This window comes from Dendrobates tinctorius, unplaced genomic scaffold, assembly GCF_039654945.1.
Source record: "Dendrobates tinctorius isolate UK_male_01 unplaced genomic scaffold, ASM3965494v1 ptg000008l, whole genome shotgun sequence".
Lineage (NCBI taxonomy): Eukaryota > Metazoa > Chordata > Amphibia > Anura > Dendrobatidae > Dendrobates > Dendrobates tinctorius.
In genome coordinates, this window is record NW_027361676.1 from 20380269 (window position 1) to 20402133 (window position 21865).

Consider the following 21865-nt stretch of genomic DNA (forward strand, 5'->3'; position numbering starts at 1 on the left):
GTCACGTAACATTGGAGTGCAAAAGACAGAAGCCACAGGCCATAGGCGATTCTATGGGATTGGCATGAGAGGGCACATTTAAAAATTTGCGCCGGAATGTCACGCGTCTGTGAGTAGGAAAACTGTAAAAGCTGATGATAAACCACCACTGCATGTCATTGTGAGTCGAGGTCCATAAGAAATGGAGTCATTGTGAGTCGAGGTCCATAAGAAATGGAAGCCATTGATCATCTGAAGCTAGAGCCTGGCCAGCGGGACAGGGCATAGCTACGTCTTAACCATCAATTATCAGTTCAACAAATTTGTAGTGGCAGCCCCAGTGAAGGATTTGACAGCCCAGACTACACAGCGGAGGAGCAGGGAGAGGTAAACATTGCAAATGCTGTGGCCCTGCTCAAGCAAGGGGGGCACACTCGTGGGTGTCGGTACTGGCACTGGGCCTCTCATAGTACGGCGGTGTGTCTGATGGCGGGTGTGCACCCCCATCATCAGAGACACTTGATTGCACTATGAGGAACCCTGTGCCAGTGCCCGCACCCAAGAGTCGGCCCACCCACCTGTCCAGGGCAACGGCACTCGCACGGTTGGGTGCGCTAGGTGGTGACCCTGGCCATGAGGGGGAGGCATATGTTGATGTTGGACATTCAGCTGCTGCAAAAGGCGAAATTGGGCAAGTGCGAGGAAGAGGACCAAAGCAAGTCATTTTTCTGGCAACCTAGGTGTCATCAGGGGAAGGTGGGACAAAATCCTAGGAAACCCATGCATGGTTCATTTTAATGAAGGTTAGATTATCCACATTTTGGGTCGACAGACCTTTTTTCTGTCAGGATTGATCCAGCTGCACTGAAGACTCTTTCTGATAGCACACTTGCAGCTGGGCAAGCGAGCTCCTGTAAGGCATATTGTGCCAATTCAGGCCAGGTGTCCAGTTTAGCGGCCCAATAGTCAAATGGGAATGACCTGTGCAGGAGAACAACGATATGGGACGAGAAGTAGTTTGTAACCATAGTTGACAACTGCTGTCTCCTGTCACTTTCAATCGATGCAGTATTACCAGCCGTGTGAGCGGGACTTGATAAATCAGTCCACAACATGGTCATGAAACTCCTGCCTCCAATGCCACTTCTGATGTGTGCACCACGAACACCTCTTCCAAGCTGCCCCCAGCCCCTACGGCTCGTGTGAGAACCATCACCGCTGCTGTGTGCTGGGAATGCCTCAACCAACCGGTTTACCAGAGTTGCTTGTTTGTTGGCCAATATTAGGTCAAGGTTCTCCTGTGGCATGATGTTTTGTAATTTGCCTTTATGGCGTGGATCCAGGATGCTGGCCAACCAGTAGTCGTCATCGTTCATCATTTTGGCAATGCGGGAGTCCCTTTTTAGGATCTGCAAGGCATAATCTGACATGTGGGCCAATGTTCCCGGTGTCAATGATGCACTGTGAGTGCTGGGTGGAGGAGCACTTTCTGGCAAATCCACATCCCTCCAGTCACGCACAAACCCTGTACCAGACCTTGCCACACCAACATTTTCTCTTGCCCCACGAGAAGCATCCTTCTCCCATAAATAATCATCCCCATCATCATCTTCCTCCTCCTCCTCTTCCTCTTCTTCCTCCACCTCGTCCAGGAGAGGTCCCGGAGCAGACAATGGCTGACTGTCATCAAGGCTTCCCTCCTCCTCTTCCTCCTCATCTACCTCGGCTGCAGACGCCTGCTCCTTAATGTGCGTCAAAGTTTGCATGAGCAGATGCATAAGTGGGATGCTCATGCTTATGATGGCATCATCTGCGCTTACCAGCCGTGTGCATTCCTCAAAACACTGAAGGACTTTACAGAGGTCTTTCAGCTTCGAGCACTGCACACCTGTCAACTCCATGTCTGCCCTCAAAGTGCCTGCCCGTGTATCCTCCCACAAATGCATTACAGCCTGCCTCTGTTCGCACAGCCGCTCAACGATGTGCAGGGTGGAGTTCCACCTTGTTGCAACGTCGATAATTAGGTGGTGCTGGGGAAGGTGGAGCAATCGCTGCAGCTTCTGCATACGACTGTAGTGTACCGGCGACCGGCGGATGTGCGAGCACAGTCTTCGAACCTTATGGAGCAGGCCTGTTAACTCCGGATAATTATTGAGGAAGTACTGCACCACCAGGTTCAAGGTGTGAGCCTAGCAAGGTATGTGTCTGAGTTTTGAAAGGGCTATGGCTGCCACAAAATTCCGGCCGTTATCACTAACTACCTTGCCTGCCTCAAGATGTAGACTGCCCAGCCATGACTCAGTTTGTCGCTGAAAGTAGTCGGCCAGTACCTCCGCGGTGTGTCTGTCGCCCAAAGACATCATCTGCAACACAGCCTGCTGACGCTTTCCACTAGCTGAACGATAGGGGGACACCTCGTGTGCAACACTGGCAGCTGCGGATGGAGTGCTCGTGCTACTGCGCTCTGTGGATGAGCTTTCGCTTCTGCAGGAGGAGGGTCGAACGCCTACAGCCAACTGTTTCCTATACCGTGGGCTAGGCAGCACTGTCCCACCACCACTGTCCCCTGTGGACCCTGCATCCACCACATTAACCCAGTGCGCAGTGATGGACACGTAACGGCCCTGGCCATGCCTACTGGACCATGCATCAGTTGTGAGGTGCACCTTTCCACTCACTGATTGCTTGAGTACATGGACAATGCAGTCTTTCACATGAAGGTGGAGGGCTGGGATGGCTTTGCAAGAAAAGAAGTGGCGACTGGGTAGTTCATTCATAGCGTGGTACTGCAGAGGCCATGAGTTCGCGGAAAGCTGCGCTTTCAACCAACCGGTAGGGCATCATCTCTAACGAGATTAGTTTGGCAATCTGGGCGTTCAAACCCAGTGTACGTGGATGAGAGGATGAGTACTTTCTTGTCCTACTCATAGTCTCTGGTAAGGTGAGCTGGACTTGAGAGCTGCATATGGTGGAACTAGCAGTGGACATGGCGGACTGAGAGAGGGTTGATGATGGTGATGGAGTTGGTGTTCTTTCTGATGGCCTAGATTCAGTCTTTCGTTGATATAACATTGTGATTCCCTGACTGCTTTGGCCTTGCAACGACACCTCAACATTTGCTGCTGGTGGTGTGCTAACCGATGGGCTTACAGTGGGGGAAACAATGTAGCGTTACTGACTACCTTCTTTGGGAGCAGTTGCACATGTGGTACGTGAGGTTTGGTAGTCCGTCCATGCTTGCAAGTGCATGGTGGTTAAATGTCTAAGCATGCAACTGGTATTCAAATTTCTCAGATTTTTCCCTCAGCTAAAGGTCTTTGTGCACTTCTTACAGATAACCTTTGCTTGATCATTAGGATTTTGTTCAAAAAAGTGCCACACTGCACTCTTCCTACTATGGAAGAGATTTTGAGGCCATGCACGCTGTGCTATTTTGACCGTCTGGCCAAGCTGTCCTGCAACTCTTTTGCTTTTTGTAACCCGTTGTTGGACTGCTCCGGGCCTGCCAGAAAACAGCTGTTGTGATGTCGATGCCTGCTGCGGATGCTCCTCCTCCTCTTCTGAGCTATTGGCAGCAGCACCCTCTTCCCCCAATGGATGCCAATCTGGGTCAACAACTGGGTCATCCATCACCTCCTCTTCAATGTCATGTGCACCTTCCTCTGTGTTACCGTGTATGGTGGTATAGTATGCGGGAAGGGGCACCTGAGTTTCATCAGGGTCAGATTCTGGCTCAGTACACTGCGTAGTGCTCTGAGTGAATGTACCAGCAGAAAAATCTAGCAGTGGCTGTGCATCAGTGCACTCCATGTCCGATTCATCTTGGACTGGGGAATTCATGTTTTGACTTGATAACCCAGGCATGGTATGAGAAAAGAGGTCCATGGAGTAATCTGTAGTGTGGCCTGCCGCATCCTTCCCTTTTGGTAGGGGTAAAGGACACAAGGAAAGGTGTTGCTCCTGACCAGGAGCCTCCACTGATGACGCAGTGCTTTTATTTTTTGAAACTACAGAAGAGGAGGCGATAGAGCAGGAGGCTGTGTCAGCAATGTAAGCCAAAACTTGTTCCTGAAGCTCCGGCTTTAAAAGCGGTTTACCTACTCCCAGAAAAGGGAGCCTTCGAGGCCTTGTGGAGCCAGACAATGATGCCGGCTCACCACCTCCTGCCTTAGTTGCTATTGTGCTTTTGCCACAACCAGCAGAAGCACCACCACCAACACCACCATCAGGACCAGCTGGCAGCCCCCGCCCACTTCCACGGCCTCTTCCACCATACTTCTTCATTTTTTTTAAAAAGGTACCCAAAATAACAATAGCTATATGGTACTGTAAAACAAGGTAAAGGGTCTATAGAATATTGGTGAGAATTTGAATCTCACTGTAGATTGGAGGGCGCTGAACTATTGTCTCAGGCTCAGTATAGATTACACCGCAATGTGACAGGCAGAAATTGGCTGGTGTATGAGAGGGCAAAAGCTGCATAGAGTATTGGTGAGAATTTGAATCTCAATGTAGATTGGAGGATGCTGAACTATTGTCTCAGGCCCAGTATAGATTACACCGCAATGTGACAGGCAGAAATTGGCTGGTGTATGAGAAGGCAAAAGCTGTATATAGTATTAGTGAGAATTTGAATCTCAATGTAGATTGGAGGACGCTGAACTATTGTCTCAGGTCCAGTATAGATTACACCGCAATGTGACAGGCAGAAATTGGCTGGTGTATGAGAAGGCAAAAGCTGTATAGAGTATTGGTGAGAATTTGAATCTCAATGTAGATTGGAGGACGCTGAACTATTGTCTCAGGCCCAATATAGATTACACCACAATGTGACAGGCAGAAATTGGCTGGTGTATGAGAAGGCAAAAGCTGTATAGAGTATTGGTGAGAATTTGAATCTCAATGTAGATTGGAGGATGTTGAACTATTGTCTCAGGCCTAGTATAGATTACACCGTTATGTGACAGGCAGAAATTGGCTAGTGTATGAGAAGGCAGAAGCTGTATAGAGTATTGGTGAGAATTTTAATCTCACTGTAGATTGGAGGACGCTGAACTATTGTCTCAGGCCCAGTATAGATTACACCGCTATGTGACAGGCAGAAATTGGCTGGTGTATGAGAAGGCAAAAGCTGTATAGAGTATTGGTGAGAATTTTAATCTCACTGTAGATTGGAGGACGCTGAACTATTGTCTCTGACCCAGGACAGATTACACCGCAATGTGACAGGCAGAAATTGCCTAGTGTATGACTAACTACAAGGTGTATCTAGAATTGGGCAGAATTGGAATCTCCCTAGAGTGTAGGTCTGTAAGAACGGACAAACTCCTCGGCTTTTTCTTACAGAGTCACACACAGATAGCTTCAATTTGGCCGCTGAACTATTGTCTCAGGCCCAGGACTGATTACACCGCAATGTGACAGGCAGAAATTGCCTAGTGTATGCCTAACTACAAGGTGTCACGTCTCCATCAGATTTGGGCCCTGCTGTTCCGCTTGCAGCCACTAGGAGGCGCCGGGCCGCCACTTCGCCGTCAGACTCGGGGACGGCTGTTCCTGCCTCGGCCACTGGGAGGCGCCGTGGTTCTATTACGTCGCCGTCAGACTCAGGGCCTATGGTCCCAGCTTTAGCCACTAGGAGGCGCCGGTCTGTCACATCACCGTTGGATTCGAGGCCTGCTGTTCCGGTCACGGCCACTGGGAGCGCCAGACCGCCACTTCACTGTCAGACTCGGGGACGGCTGTTCCTGCCTCGGCCACTGGGAGGCGCCGTGGTCCGCCCGTGAGTTATGGTGGTGACAGAGAAGTGGCTCCTGCGCAGGCATCTGGTGGGCGCAGGCTCCGCCCCTCTGTCAGTCATCAGGGGGTTACTGCAACACCATCTGGCCTGGTCCTGGGGGTGGCCCTAATGACATCACCAGTCCAGGAACCTGTGAGGGATGACCTGATCCCTCAAATACCTTGGGACTGGTCTTGCAAGCCGCCGGATATATTCTTGGTTCCCCTGTGTGTTACTTAGTGATTGATTTCTGTTTGACTCTGACCTCAGCCTGGATTTCTGACCCCTCTTTTGCCTGACGATTCTGTATTTCTGCTACTCTCCTGGTTTGTGACCTTGGCCTGGATATTCTGACTCTGCTACTTCCTAACGATTCTGTACCTCTGCCGCCCTCCTGGTTTTTGACTCTGACCTTGGCCTGAAATTGACTCTGTTATTGCCTGCCGTTTTTGTACTTCACTCTGATGACCGTCCTGCTCTGGCCGCTGCTCCTATTCAGACAGTACCTCCTGGGCTCTGTTGTAAATCCAGATCCCTGTATAGGGGTAAAGGGTATCAGTGTTTCTCGGGGTGTTGCCTGGCTGCAGCCCAGAACCGCAGACGGACGTTATATTATATCCGGCCATAAAATTAACTGCTTCTTGTGTATATACCCAACATATACAAAAGCAGTCTCCCTGAACTTTTTTTTTTTTTTTTTCTTCTTCTGACTGAGCTGATTTTTAGCCTGAACACCTGTTGCAGTGCACAGCCTGGAAGATCTCTCTCATTTTCTTCGACAACTATGCGGCAGTCTGGAGTCTTCAGGGAGAGAGCTGCACCTCAGAGATCCATGCTCCTGGCACGTCGACCTCTGGGCAACTACTCTGGCTATGGTTGCCCAGGGGCTCAGGTATTGCCCGCAGATGCGGCTAAAGTTTTATTACCCATTTCAGTTTCATGTGGTCAGAAATCGCTGTGTTTAAACGCGTATGTGGATAGTGGCTCTGAAGGAAATTTTATGGATTCCTTGACTGCTAGGAATCTGGGTGTAACTCTACTAAAACTTAATGCCCCTATTAAAACCACGGCTATTAATGGCACGTCCATTATTCAGGAGGGGGTTAAGTTTGTTACTGTCAAGGTTGCTATGTCTGTGGGAGCCTTAGACACTGAGCTGGTGTCATTTTTTGTGATGGACAATTTAACCTCTGCAGTTATTCTGGGTATGCCATGGCTACGCCAGCACAATCCTGTCATCGACTGGCACTTGGGTGACGTTGTACGCTGGAGCCCACAGTGTCAGAAAAATTGCATATCCTTGGCAGTAAACCAAGTTAAGGTTAAAACCCCCCACATACCGTTTGCTTTCAGAGATTTTGAGGATGTCTTTTCTATTGTAGAATCTGAAAAGCTACCCCCTCACAGAGAGTATGATTGCCCTATTGATCTGATTCCGGATGCCCGTCTCCCTAAGGGAAGAATATTTAATCTCTGTGGCCCAGAGCGTCAGGCCATGAATGACTATATTGCAGATAGCCTAAGACAAGGGTTTATCAGACCGTCCATTTCTCCAGTTGGGGCCGGGTTCTTCTTTGTGGAGAAGAAAGATGGTGGTCTCAGACCCTGCATTGATTATCGGGAGTTGAATGCAATCACTATAAAAAACCAGTATCCGCTTCCACTCATCCCTGATCTTTTTAATCAGCTAACAGGAGCCCGTTGGTTTACTAAACTTGACCTCCGGGGGGCATATAATCTGGTCCTCATAAGAAAGGGAGATGAGTGGAAAACGGCCTTCAATACACCCCTTGGCCATTTTGAGTACCTGGTTATGCCGTTCGGACTCAGCAACTCACCTGCCGTATTTCAGCACTTTGTTAATGATATTTTTAGAGACATTTGTGGGGTGTATGTCGTGGTGTATTTAGATGACATTCTGATTTACTCTGCTGACCCTGTGACACACTCTCAACACGTCTGTTCTGTGCTACAAAGACTACGTGAACACTCCTTGTTTGCTAAACTGGAGAAATGTCTTTTTTGCTGAGGAGGTACAGTTTTTAGGATACATGGTTTCAGGTAAAGGCTTCCGCATGGATCCTGCCAAGGTCCAGCCTATTAAGGCTTGGGTGCAACCAAAATCGCTGAAAGCGCTGCAGCGATTTTTGGGGTTCGCTAATTATTACCGCAAGTTTATTAGAGGTTTCTCAGAGATTGCCAAGCCACTCACGGATCTGACCCGGAAAGGGGCGGACGTGGCCAACTGGAATCCTGAGGCAATTCAGGCGTTTTCTACGTTAAAAGAGAGTTTTGTGGCCAACCCAGTTTTGGTTCAGCCGGATCTGGACCGTCCATTTATTGTGCAGGTGGATGCCTCTGAAGTCTGAGTGGGAGCAGTGCTATCACAAGGCACTACATCCCTCACTCAGCTTCGTCCATGTGCGTTTTTTTTCCCGCAAATTCTCTCCCACGGAGAAAAACTATGATATTGGGAATCGGGAACTATTGGCAATTAAATGGGCCTTCGAGGAATGGCGTCACTTCCTCGAGGGCGCCAAACACAAGATCACGGTAATTACCGATCATAAGAACCTGACATACCTAGAATCAGCAAAAAGGTTAAATCCTAGACAAGCAAGGTGGGCATTGTTTTTCTCTAGGTTTAATTTTATAATCACCTTCCGCCCTGGTACAAAAAATGTGAGGGCCGATGCCCTCTCTCGCAGTTTCTGCCCCTCACAAGCCGAGGACTGTGAACCAGTTCCGATATTGGCCACTGGGATCATTGTGTCCGCAGTGTCATTGGACCTTCTGGAGGAGATCCGTAAATCCCCAGAACAAGCCCCTGACACTACGCCACCCAACAAATTGTTCGTTCCGCCTGCGTTTCGCCTACAAGTGCTTAGAGAATCACATGACTCTGTCTTGGCAGGCCATCCTGGTCTCAATAATACCGCCAGATTGATAACTAGGAATTTTTGGTGGCCGACGGTGGTTAAGGACTGCAAAGAATATGTCTTAGCATGTGAGGTCTGTGCCCGCGCCAAGTCCTCCCATACTCGCCCTGCCGACTGGCTCCAGTCCTTGCCCACCCCCGAGAGTCCATGGACCCACATCTCCATGGACTTCATTACGAACCTACCGTCCTCAGATGGAAAGACGTGTATCTGGGTGGTGGTGGACAGGTTCAGTAAACAATGTCATTTTGTCCCCCTGTCGGGGTTACCTAACTCGGAAACATTGAGTAAACTGTTTATTGTACATGTGGTACGTTTACACGGTGCCCCGGTCAATATTGTGTCTGACAGGGGTACCCAATTCGTGTCAAAGTTCTGGAGGGCGTTCTGTAAACGCATTGGTATTGAGCTATCTTTTTCCTCAGCTTACCACCCTGAAACCAATGGGCAAACCGAACGTGTCAACCAGGCTCTGGAGCAATACCTTCGTTGCTACGTCTCAGAACACCAGTCCGATTGGGCAGAACATCTGCCACTAGCCGAGTTTGCCCTAAACAATCAGTATCAGGACTCCATTAAGTCTACCCCCTTTTTCTGCAACCACGGGCTGCATCCGCGCTTTGGCTCATTCTCAGCCAGAATGTCGGAGCTTCCTAGGGTAGAGAGAAATATACATTGTTTAAAAACCATTTGGTCTGGGGTAAACTCTAACTTGAAAGGGGCCCGGGTTAGACAGACCTCGGCAGCGAACAAACGGCGATCCAAAGGACCGCACCTGGGAGTTGGAGACAAGGTTTAGCTCTCCACCAAAAACATCAAGCTTAAAGTACCGTCTGCCAAACTGGGTCCCAGATTTATTGGTCCATACGAGATTATAGAGGTGATTAACCCGGTGGCCTTCCGTTTAAAACTCCCTCAGTCTTTCAAATTACCCAATGTCTTCCACAAGTCTCTCCTCAAGTTGTATCGCTCCCCAATTCACCCTGTCCCGTCCCCTCCTCCTCCCGTTTCGGTCGGAGGGTCCTTGGAGTATGTAGTCCAGGGTGTCCTTGACTCCCGCCTTGTAAGAGGGTCCGTACAGTATCTGGTACACTGGAGGGGCTACGGCCCAGAGGAGAGGTCCTGGGTCCCTGCGCGGGACATCCATGCAAAAGCAGTAATTAGAAGGTTTCACCTCCTTCACCCTGACAAACCAGGTTTTGAGGGTCCGGAGGCCCCTCTTGGAAGGGGGGGTACTGTCACGTCTCCATCAGATTTGGGGCCTGCTGTTCCGGTCACAGCCACTAGGAGGCGCCGGGCCGCCACTTCGCCGTCAGACTCGGGGACGGCTGTTCCTGCCTCGGCCACTGGGAGGCACCGTGGTTCTATTACGTCGCCGTCAGACTCAGGGCCTATGGTCCCAGCTTTAGCCACTAGGAGGCGCCGGTCTGTCACGTCACCATTGGATTCGAGGCCTGCTGTTCCGGTCACGGCCACTAGGAGGTGCCAGACCGCCACTTCACTGTCAGACTCGGGGACGGCTGTTCCTGCCTCGGCCACTGGGAGGCGCCGTGGTCCGCCCGTGAGTTATGGTGGTGACAGAGAAGTGGCTCCTGCGCAGGCATCTGGTGGGCGCAGGCTCCGCCCCTCTGTCAGTCATCAGGGGGTTACTGCAACACCATCTGGCCTGGTCCTGGGGGTGGCCCTAATGACATCACCAGTCCAGGAACCTGTGAGGGATGACCTGATCCCTCAAATACCTTGGGACTGGTCTTGCAAGCTGCCGGATATATTCTTGGTTCCCCTGTGTGTTACTTAGTGATTGATTTCTGTTTGACTCTGACCTCAGCCTGGATTTCTGACCCCTCTTTTGCCTGACGATTCTGTACTTCTGCTACTCTCCTGGTTTGTGACCTTGGCCTGGATATTCTGACTCTGCTACTTCCTAACGATTCTGTACCTCTGCCGCCCTCCTGGTTTTTGACTCTGACCTTGGCCTGAAATTGACTCTGTTATTGCCTGCCGTTTTTGTACTTCACCTTGACGACCGTCCTGCTCTGGCCGCTGCTCCTATTCAGACAGTACCTCCTGGGCTCTGTTGTAAATCCAGATCCCTGTATAGGGGTAAAGGGTATCAGTGTTTCTCGGGGTGTTGCCTGGCTGCAGCCCAGAACCGCAGACGGATGTTACACAAGGTGTATATAGAATTGGGCAGAATTGGAATCTCCCTAGAGTGTAGGTCTGTAAGAACGGACAAACTCCTCTGCTTTTTCTTAAAGAGTCACACACAGATAGCTTCAATTTGGCCGTGATAACAGCCAGTACACGATACTGTGTGAGGAGCGTACATGTGTGAAAAAATGAACGCTCAGTAACTCACCAGGACAAAACAATAAAATTTGGATTGCTTTGAAAAAAGCAGTTTGCTCAGCAGTGTGAAAACAGCAAGGCAGCTTTCAGGGAGCCTTAAAAGGCAGCCTATAAACCAACAGAGATGATGCACCGAAATATAGCCTCCCCTTGCACTGCACTGTAACTGATGTGTTGTACAGGCAAAATCGCTAGCAGCAGAAGTAGTTTTTGGTATCTTCTTCCCTGCCTAATGCTCTTCCTACAGAATCAGCAGCAGCAGCAGCAGCTCTCCCTATTCTGAGATCAGCATAAGTAACATGGCGGTCGGCGTGCACGCCCTTTTATACCCCCTGTGACGCCACACAAAGCAAGCCAATCACTTGCATGCCCTTCACAAACATGGTGGGAACCGCTGCCTATGTCATAATGTTGCACACAGTGTCCGTTCTTCCTGATTGGCTGAAAAAGGGCGCAAATGCATCTTTTGAAACGCAACTTTGGTGCGATGGTCGCCGACCTCGTCGCCGACCTCACGCTAAGGTCGGGTTTCATTTCATGAAACCCGACTTTGGCGAAAGTCATCGACTTTTGAATTTTTTCGACCCGTTTCGCTCAACTCTACTAATGAGTCACATGACACCAAGGAAGGGAAATGGCTAATTTGGCAAAATTTGGCATTTTTCACCTAGGGGTGTACTCATTTTAGTTGCAAATGGTTTAGAAATTAATGGCTATGTGTAGTGTTGAGCGATACCACCCGATATTGAAAAATATCGGATCAGATTGGATCGGCCGATATCAAAAAAGTATCGAGCATCGACGATTCCGATCCCGGAAGTCCCATTCAAGTCAATGGGACAGAAATATCGGAATTAAAAAAAAAACCTTTCTTTCCTTGTAGGTTAATTCTACATGAAGAAAAACAACTAATAATAATGTAGAATGTATTGTGGGAGGTGTAGGAGACATTAAAGCCATAGAGGTTTAGCCCAATCAAAAGGAATAGCAAGAATTATTTTTTTTTTTAAAGACGTTCAGAGTTACAAAGATATTGACTATGTTAACCTCTTTTATATTTTGTCAGATATGTATGTTTCACTACTTCCAAGCTCTTCACCTTCTTTTTTACTTCTCCCACACTTTCTCCTTCATCATCCTCAGCAGCAGCAGCACCTTTTCATCAAATTCTTCTTCACCTTATTCATCTTCATCTTCATCACCTTCTTCGTATTATTCTTTTTTTTACATTCTTCATATTCTTCTTATTCAACTATTATTCTTCTTCATATTTTACTTCTTCATCTTCTTCATATTCTTCTTCTTCATCATATTCTTATTTGTGACAGGCATTCCTGTAGTTGTTATCTATAAAACTTTGAAGATTACACCTTCCGTTCTGCCTGTCACAAAAGATTTACAACAGGATTTGTCCGCGTTCAATTTTGGCCTGCAGCAGCAGGTATTTTCCAGGGGCACCACGAGGAGGAATGGACTCACCCCCATACACTGCTTAGTTTTCTTCTGCTTACAATTTAGATAATATCATTTGCTCTGATTTTTAGTCTTATGCTTAATGTTCTTCTGCTTTTGCTTTTTCTGCTTCTTGGTCTTCTGTCTCTTGTTGTTCTGCATCTTGGTGGTTGTCTTCATGTTCTTTGTCCTCTTGGTCATCTTCTTCAGGGTCATCTTTTTGGTCTTCTTTGGTGTGGTCTTCAGGGTCGTCGTCTTCAGGGTCATCGTAAGGGAGATCCAGAGTGAGAACCAAGAACCATTTCCACAAGCTCGAACTTGGAAAAGTAGCAGAAGGTACAAAAAGGCTGAGGAACTGCTGAGAACCAGCTGACGGTGCTGGAACCCGGATGGGTAGCAGAAGCTGCAAGAGCCAATGGAACTAGCGAGGACCAGCTGATGGTGCTGGAACCCGGAGGGGCAGCAGAAGGAACAAGAGCCAATGGCACAACCGTGGACCAGCTGACGGTGCTGGAACACGGTTACCAAGCAGGAGGTACCTGTGCTACAAAGCACTACCAAGGACCAGCAGACGTTGCTGGAACTCAGATACCGAGAAGGAGGCACCTCGGCCAAAGGCACTGGCGAGAACCAGCTGACGGTGTTGGAACCCGGATGGGTAGCAGAAGGTACCCATGATAAACAAAGTTGCAAGGCCGCGGGCAGGCCGCAGTTACCGAAACCCACAGTCCTACAGGGGGTGCTTGTTCTATTGGCACTACGGAACCAGCCTTTATTACCAGAACCCGCAGCACACATAGGAAGCACCTAAACTGCAGGCACCATAGACTCGGCTAACCCGACCGCAGCACGACCGGACAACGAGTCGGTGGCAAAGTGACGTTGACACTACCCGGAAACAGCAGGCGTGCTGGAGCCAGGCTGGGCAGGAGGGAGTACCCGTGCCAAAGACACTGCCGAGAACCAGCTGACGGTGCTGGAACCCAGATGGGTAGCAGAAGCTACCAGAGTCAATGGAACTACCGAGAACCAGCTGACGGTGCTGGAACCCAGAGTGGCAGCAGAAGGAACAAGAGCAAATGGCACTACCGTGGACCTGATGTCGGTGCTGGAACACGGTTTCTAAGCAGGAGGTACCTGTGCTACAAAGCACTACCAAGGACCAGCAGACGTTGCTGGAACTCGGATACCGAGAAGGAGGCACCTCGGCCAAAGGCACTGCCGAGAGCCAGCTGACGGTGCTGCAACCCAGATGGCTAGCAGAATTTGCAAGAGCCAATGGAACTAGCGAGGACCAGCTGATGGTGCTTGAACCTGGAGGGGCAGCAGAAGGAACAAGAGCCAATGGCACAACCGTGGACCAGCTGACGGTGCTGGAACACGGTTACTAAGCAGGAGGTACCTGTGCTACAAAGCACTACCAAGGACCAGCAGACATTGCTGGAACTCGGATACTGAGAAGGAGGCACCTCGACCAAAGGCACTGCCGAGAACCAGCTGACGGTGCTGAAACCCGGATGGGTGGCAGAAGGTACCCATGATAAACAAAGTTGCAAGGCCACGAGCAGGTCGTAGTTACCGAAACCCACAGTCCTACAGGGGGTGCTTGAACTATTGGCACTACGGAACCAGCCTTTATTACTAGAACTCACAGCCCACATAGGAAGCACCTAAACTGCAGGCACCATAGATTCGGCTAACCCGACCGCCACACGACAGGACAACGTATTGGTGGCAAAGTGACGTTGACACTCCCTGGAAACAGCAGGCGTGCTGGAACCAGGATGGGCAGGAGGGAGTACCCATGCCAAAGACACTTCTGAACAGCAACTGGCGATGTTGGAGCCCAGGGTCAATCAGGATGTAGGCTGAGGCCTAATTTCATCAAGTTTAATAACTGTTGTAGACTACTACTGATTTTAAACTTTCTCCAACTAGGCCTCTGGCTCCACTCTGTCTCTAGTATTTCCCCTGGCCTCCAACCCCGCCAGTTGCTGCTCAGAAGTGGCGTCTGCACAATTAACACTTGTTCCTGTGTTACTGGGGTTCAGTAACGTCAGCTGTTCCCCTGATGTGTGTCTGGCAATGTCTCCTGCTCTGTCCACATTCCCACTACTAGTACTAGACACATCTGAGGTTCAGCTGACGTTACTGAACCCCAGTAACACAGGAACAAGTGTTAATTGTGCAGACGCCACTTCTGAGCAGCAACTGGCGGGGTTGGAGGCCAGGGGAAATACTAGAGACAGAGTGGGGCCAGAGGCCTAGTTGGAGCAAGTTTAAAATCAGTAGTAGTGTTAATGTGGAGGCAGCAGGTGATATTGCCGTCAACACAGCAGGGGAGCAGCTGGCATTACTGAACCCCACTAACACTGTAGCATATGTTTCTCTGCAGACAGCACTTCCAAGCAACAACTGGCTGTGTTGAAGCCGAGGATCAGTCATGGAGCAGGCTGAGGCCTAATTGCAGCAAGTTTTATAGGTGATGTAGTTTGAATGTGGAGGCAGCAGGAGAAATTGCCATTCACACAGTAGGGGAGCAGCTGGCGTTACTGAACCCCACTAACACAGGAGCTAGTGTTTTTCTCTGTGCAGACAGCACTTTCAAGCAACAACTGGCTGTGTTGAAGCCCAGGATCAGTCATGGAGCAGGCTGAGGCCTAATTGCAGCAATTTTTATAGGTGATGTAGTTTGAATGGGGAGGCAGCAGGTGATATTGAGGTCCACACAGCAGGGGAGCAGCTGGCATTACTGAACCCCACTAACACTGGAGCATGTGTTTCTCTTTGCACTTCCAAGCAACAACTGGCTGTATTGAAGCCCAGGATCAATCATGCAGTAGGCTGAGGCCTACTTGCAGCAAGTTTTATATAGGTTGTAGACTACTACTGATTGTAACTGTACTCCACTTAGGCCTCTGGCTCCACTGTCTCTAGTATTTCCCCTGGCCTCCAAACCTGCCAGTTTCTGCTCAGAAGTGGCGTCTGCACAATTCACACTTGTTCCTGTGTTACTGGGGCTCAGTCACGTCAGTTAATCCCCTGATGTGTGTCCGGCAATGTCTCTTGCTCTGTCCACATTCCCACTACTAGTAATGGGACATAGGAACAAGTGTGGATTGTGCAGACGCCGCTTCTGAACAGAAACTGGTGGGGTTGGAGGCCAGGGGAAAGACTAGAGACAGTGGAGCCAGAGATCTAAGTGGCGGATGGTTAAAAATCAGTAGTAGTTTGAATGTTGAGGGAGCAGGAGACTTTGCCGTCCAGACAGCAGGGGAGCAGCTGGCATTACTGAACCCCACTAACACAGGAGCTAGTGTTTTTTTCTCTGTGCGGACAGCGCTTCCAAGCGACAACTGGCTGTGTTGAAGCCCAGGATCAATCATGCAGCAGGCTGAGGCCTACTTGAAACAAGTAGAAAATCGGATGTTGTGTAAATGTGGCGAGAGCAGGAGACTTTGCCGTCCAGACAGCAGGAGAGCAGCTGGCGTTACTGAACCCCACTAACACAGGAGCTAGTGTTTTTCTCTGTGCGGACAGCACTTCCGAGCGACAACTGGCTGTGTTGAAACCCAGGGATTACAGTTCAGGTGGTAGAAACATGAACACAACAGGAGACCTGGAAACTGTTGCCAACCAATTATTTATTCTGGAAGAGGACTGGCAAATTCTGGCGAGATCCAGGCTTTGTTCATTTTCAGAAAAGTAAGCCGGTCAACGTTATCGGAGGATAGTCACGTGCGACGGTCTCTTAGTACACCACCTGCGGCACTAAAGACGCGTTCCGATAATACACTGGCAGCAGGGCAAGCCAGCACCTCCAATGCATACTGGCTAAGCTATGGCCATGTATCCAGCTTAGAGACCCAAAACTTGAAGGGGGAAGAGCCGTCTGGGAGTACACTGACAGGGCAAGGCATGTAGTCTGTCACCATCTGACGGAAACGTTGCCTCCTGCTGACTGGAGCCGTCTGTGATGGTGTAGACATTTGTGGCGAACACACAAAACTTTGCCACATTTGGGTCATACTGGTCTTGCCTTGTGCTGAGGTGCTGCCTCTGCTCCCTCTTTGTGCAGAGCTTCCTCCACTGCCTCGATGCACAGTGCTGCTTTGTAAAGCAATAGCAGTACTGCTGACGGGTGGAATGGAGAACATGATGGACTGCACCAGTGTGTCTTGGTACTCCCGCATTTTACGCTCCCGGTTCAACAGTGGTATGAGGCTTTGTAAGTTGTCCCGGTAGCGAGGATCTAGGAGGGTGTACACCCAATAAGTAGCCGTGTTGAGAATGTGGGCGATGCGGCGGTCGTTTCTCAGGCACTGCAGCATGAAATCAACCATGTGCTGCAGACTCCCAACTGCCAAAGAAACACTGTCCCCTGCTTGAGTCGTTACCTCTGCCTGTTCTGCATCACCCCACCCTCGCTGTACATACTGACTAGAGCATTGTGCACCTCCCTCCTCTGGAGAGATGTCTTCCTCCTCCATTGACTCCTCCTCATCCTCCTCCTCACAAAGTGTCCCCTGCCTAGGCCTTTGTGAGGTACCACGCAGCGCAGACTGTCCAGAAGCAGATGGCATTTGTGACTCCTCATTCTCCACCTCTTCCAAAACCTCCTCCCTTAGTGCTTGCAGTGTTTTTTGAAGCAGGCAGATAAGGGGGACAGTCATGCTGACTAATGTATCATCTGCACTCGCCATCCACATGGAATCATCGAAGGCACGTAAAACGAGGCAGATGTCCTTCATAGAGGCCCACTCAGTGGTGCTGAAGTGTGACCGGCGCACAGTGCGACTTGATTGCATCTGATGCAGCTGGTACTCCATTACTGCTGCTCACACAACCGCTCCAACATATGTAACGTTGAATTCCACCTGGTGGGTAGGTCACATATGATGCGATGTTCCGGAAGGCGCAATCGGCGCTGCAGAGCTGCAAGGCGCGATCTTGCCGTGCTGGAACGCCGCAAGTGAGCGCACTCTATGCGGACCTTGTGCAGCAGTGCATCAAGATCCGGATAGTCCCTCAGAAAGCTCTGCACGACCAAGTTCAGCACATGTGCCAGACATGGGATGTGAGTGAGGTTGCCTAGGCCCAGAGCTGCCACCAGATTACGGCCATTGTCACACACTACCAAGCCCGGCTGGAGATTCGCTGGCAGAAACCACACGTCGCTCTCCTGCTTGATGGCATTCCAGAGCTCCTGCGCTGTGTGGCGTTGATTCCCCAAAGAAATTAATTTGAGTTCAGCCTGTTGACGTTTGGCCACGGCTGTGCTCATATCGGTCATAACAGGCTCCTGCAGCGCTGTTTCTGAGGAACTTGAGTAGGAGGAGGAGTTAATGTGTACAGACTGGATTCCTGAAATCCGTGGAGTTGGCAGAACACGTACAGCGCCACTCTCCTGATCTGTACCCGGCTCCACAACATTGACCCAATGGGCAGTGATGGAAAGGTATTGTCCCTGTCCATGGTTACTGGTCCACACATTGGTGGTCAGGTGGACCTTGCTACTGATGGCGTTTAGTAGCGCATGTTTAATTTTTCCCTCCACATGCTTTTGCAGGGCAGGGCCGGCTTGCCTGTTGAAATAAAAGCGGCTTGGCACGGTGTATTGTGGGACTGCCAATGACATGAAGTTCCGGAAGGTGTCAGTCTCCACCAGCCTGAATGAGAGCATTTCAAGGACCAGTAGTTTGGCAATGCCAGCATTCAGAGCCTGTGCTCGGGGATGGTTTGCTGAGTATGGCCGCCTTTTATCTCATGCCTGTGCTACCGATGGCTGTAGAGTGGCCTGGGAGTGTGAGGATGACTGGGAACGTGGTGCAGTGGGTGGAATGTCACTGGGTCTCCAGACAACAGTGCCAGAGGTTCTTCCTTGGCGATCCTGTGAGGAAGCCGAACCAGCTGTGTGTGAGCTGGAGGAAGAGGCCCAAACACGAGCTGAAGAGGTGGTAGGTGGTGCTGTACGTTGGCCTACGTCTTCAGTGTGTCTGTGTAACTCCAGCTCGTGCTTGGTCCGCACATGTTTCCACATATTTGTGGTATTGTGATTGCTGACATTTTTCCCTCTTTTGACTTTCTGATGACACAGCTTGCATTTGACAAAGCAAATGTCATCTGCAACTGTGTCAAAAAAGGACCACGCACTGCAAGTCTTGGGAGCGCCCGTTTTGGCTTTTGGAAGAGGAATGCTCCTAACGGGTGCCGAAGTGGAGGCTACAGGCAACCAAGTCTGCCCCCTCCCTCTCCCTCCTGTTTTGGCCGTTCGGGGAATCTCTTCCTCAGAGCAGCTCCCACCACCTCCCTGTTCCTCACGCCATGATGGGTCAAGGACCTCATCATCTACATTCCCCTCTTCAAACACCTGCTTCTCCTGGGTAGTCTCGCCAGCATCTTACGCACCAGAAAGTGGCACCTGAGTCTCGTCATCATCTGATGCATACTGAAGTGTGCTGACCATAGGCACTGGCCCACCTGCCTCTTCAGATTCAGAGGGACAAAGCAGTTGCGCATCACTGCATACTCCCTCTTCTTCACATTCTTGAATGCTGCTTGGCTGGCACCCTCTTTCCAAGCCAACAGATTCAGAGAACAGAAGTAGAGACTGTGATGGCTCCTGTCCAGGGCTCTCTGACTGCCTGGGCACTTTGGCAGGTGGTGAAGAGACAGATGGTTGCTCTTCAGTGCTCTGGCCCTGAGAGGACGTGGAAGTCATTGAAGTCGATGCGTTAGCTCCCATCCATCTGACAATGGCTTCAATTTGTTCCTCCCACAGCAGTGGGGTATGGCGAGGTCCTACAAAGCTACGCATAAAGGACTGTTGCCTGCTAAAACTGGGTGATGCTGACTCAATGGTGCCCGCAGCAGGCACATAATCCCCACGTCCTCTCCCTGCAGAATCCCCACGTCCTCTCCCTGCTGAAACTCCACGCCCATGCCCACGTGCCTTACTCCCTGCCTTCTTCATCTTGGTAGACTGATAAATATAGGCAGAAAAGTACAAAGGGGGCTTAGTGTGCTTATTCCTGAACAGCTGCTAACAGGTATAAGAAACACTTATTTTATGAAGTGTGTGTGTAGACTACACTTTAATAGGAGCTAATGTGGCCTACACAACTGTCAAATGGAGTGTTTGGTGAACTTTATTTTGTTTTTGTTTTTTTAAAAAAAACTAAGGATGTAATGTGACCAAAGATTTGAAAGCGATAGTATCACAAACTTTTTGGAGATATTACAATGCAGGAAGGTTACCTACAATGCAAAAGATGAGGCTCCAAAAAATAGGGTAATACTAATCTGGCTGCAGCTGAAGGGCACAAGCCAGAAAAAAGGCTCCTCTTTCTACTCCTATATAGTGTTTGCAACCAACCAATGTAGATGGATACGGATGGATGCACACTAATAGGAGAATGAAAAATGAGCTGCAATAAAAGAAAAATATGTGTGAGGCAGTGCCGCACACTTAGCGGCCTACAACCAGACGTAGCTGTAGAACACACTACAGCGTGAGCTGCACTCACACAGAGACCTCTCAGACAGCCGTGAACAGTGCAGATAAGTGGGCACTAGCACTGAAAGGCTGCAGAAAGGCTCCGCTGTCTACTCCTATAGTGTTTGCAACCACCGTATATGGATACGGATGGATGCACACTAATAGGAGAATAAAAAATGAGCTACAATAAAAGAAAAATATGTGTGAGGCAGTGACGCACGCTGAGCGGCCTACAACCAGACGTAGCTGCAGGACACACTACTCAGCGCGAGCTGCACTCACACACAGAGACCTCTCAGACAGCCGTGAACAGTGCAGCAAACTGGGCACTAGCACTGAAAGGCTGCAGAGAGGCTCTGCTGTCTACTCCTATAGTGTTTGCAACCAACCAACGTATATGGATATGGATGGATGCACACTAATAGGAGAATGAAAAATGAGCAGCAAAAAAAGAAAAATATGTATGAGGCAGTGACACACGCTGAGCGGCCTACAACCAGACGTGGCTGCAGGACACACTACTCAGTGTGAGCTGCACTCACACAGACCTTGCAGACAGCTGTGAACACTACTGCAAGGCAAAAGAAAGCTACAGTGGTGGATTATGTAGCCTGGGTAAAGCACACTATGATTGTGAAAATTGCTATCTCTAACTGTCCCTCACAGTCTTGAACAGCAGCCTGTCCCTAACTGAATTCACAGCAGAGTGAACCCGAAATGACGGCGGTGGCGGCTTTTATAGTGCATCATGACATCATTTCAGCAGCCAATCACAGCCATGTCATTAGTTAACATGCCTACATGCCTAACAGGATGTGCCCACATTTCTGAGGATTGTCATTGGCTGAATCAAATCAAACTGGCTCATAGCATTATGGGAACTTCCGATTCCGGTATTCGATAAGCTAAAAGTATCGGAACTCAGTATCGGAATTCCAATACAGTGAATATCGGCCGATACCCGATACTTGCGGTATCGGAATGCTCAACACTAGCTGTGTGTTGAGTTATTTACATGGCATAAAAAAATATTTAGAATTGAGAGTCCTCAGTGGTTGATTCCTTTTAATGGCTAACTGAAAAGATGGTAACACATTGCAAGCTTTCGAGACTACTCAGGTCTCTTCATCATGCTGACTAACACAACATCTCAAGAATCACATATTTATGCACAGAAAAAACACAATAGATAAGACAAGTGATGTGAAGCAGAATTGTCATTAAGGGAGAGGGATAAACATAAATATTGGAACAGTTCATAGATAAGGAGCATGAAAGTTTTATTGCCCTCTGATTGGGGTCTGGTTCTGTGCTGTGATGACATGGCACAACACATATACACTGTTATACAAGTTTTACACTGACTACTTTGCATTGTATCAAAGTGTCATATCTTGAGTGCTGTCCCGTGAAAAGATATAATAAAATATTTACAAAAATGTGCGGGATGTGCTGACTATTGTGATATACCGTATTTTTAAGCAAAAATCTGCACATATTGCAAAGAAAAAGTATTTATGCTACACTTATAGTGGAAATCACCTTTGTGTTGATACATTTGTTCTTGAGAGAATGCTGAACTTGCACACTCTTGTATAAATGACTGCTTCCAGGGTTGCGACTGTAACCTGAGGAGCAGTGAATAGCATTGCATATCTTGTCCTTTCTGCATGCTTACAAAGATAGATGATAGCAAGGTTCATTTTCATTCCTAGAAAATAATGTGTAATCCTCAGATATAGATATTTCATTTCCTTCTGCATAAATAGCATCCTCTGAATTACTGTATGTTCAAAATGTAAGCTATGTGTATTCTTGTTTGTAGCCCATCAAGAGAAATACAAAGCAATTAGGAAATAATTAACCAGA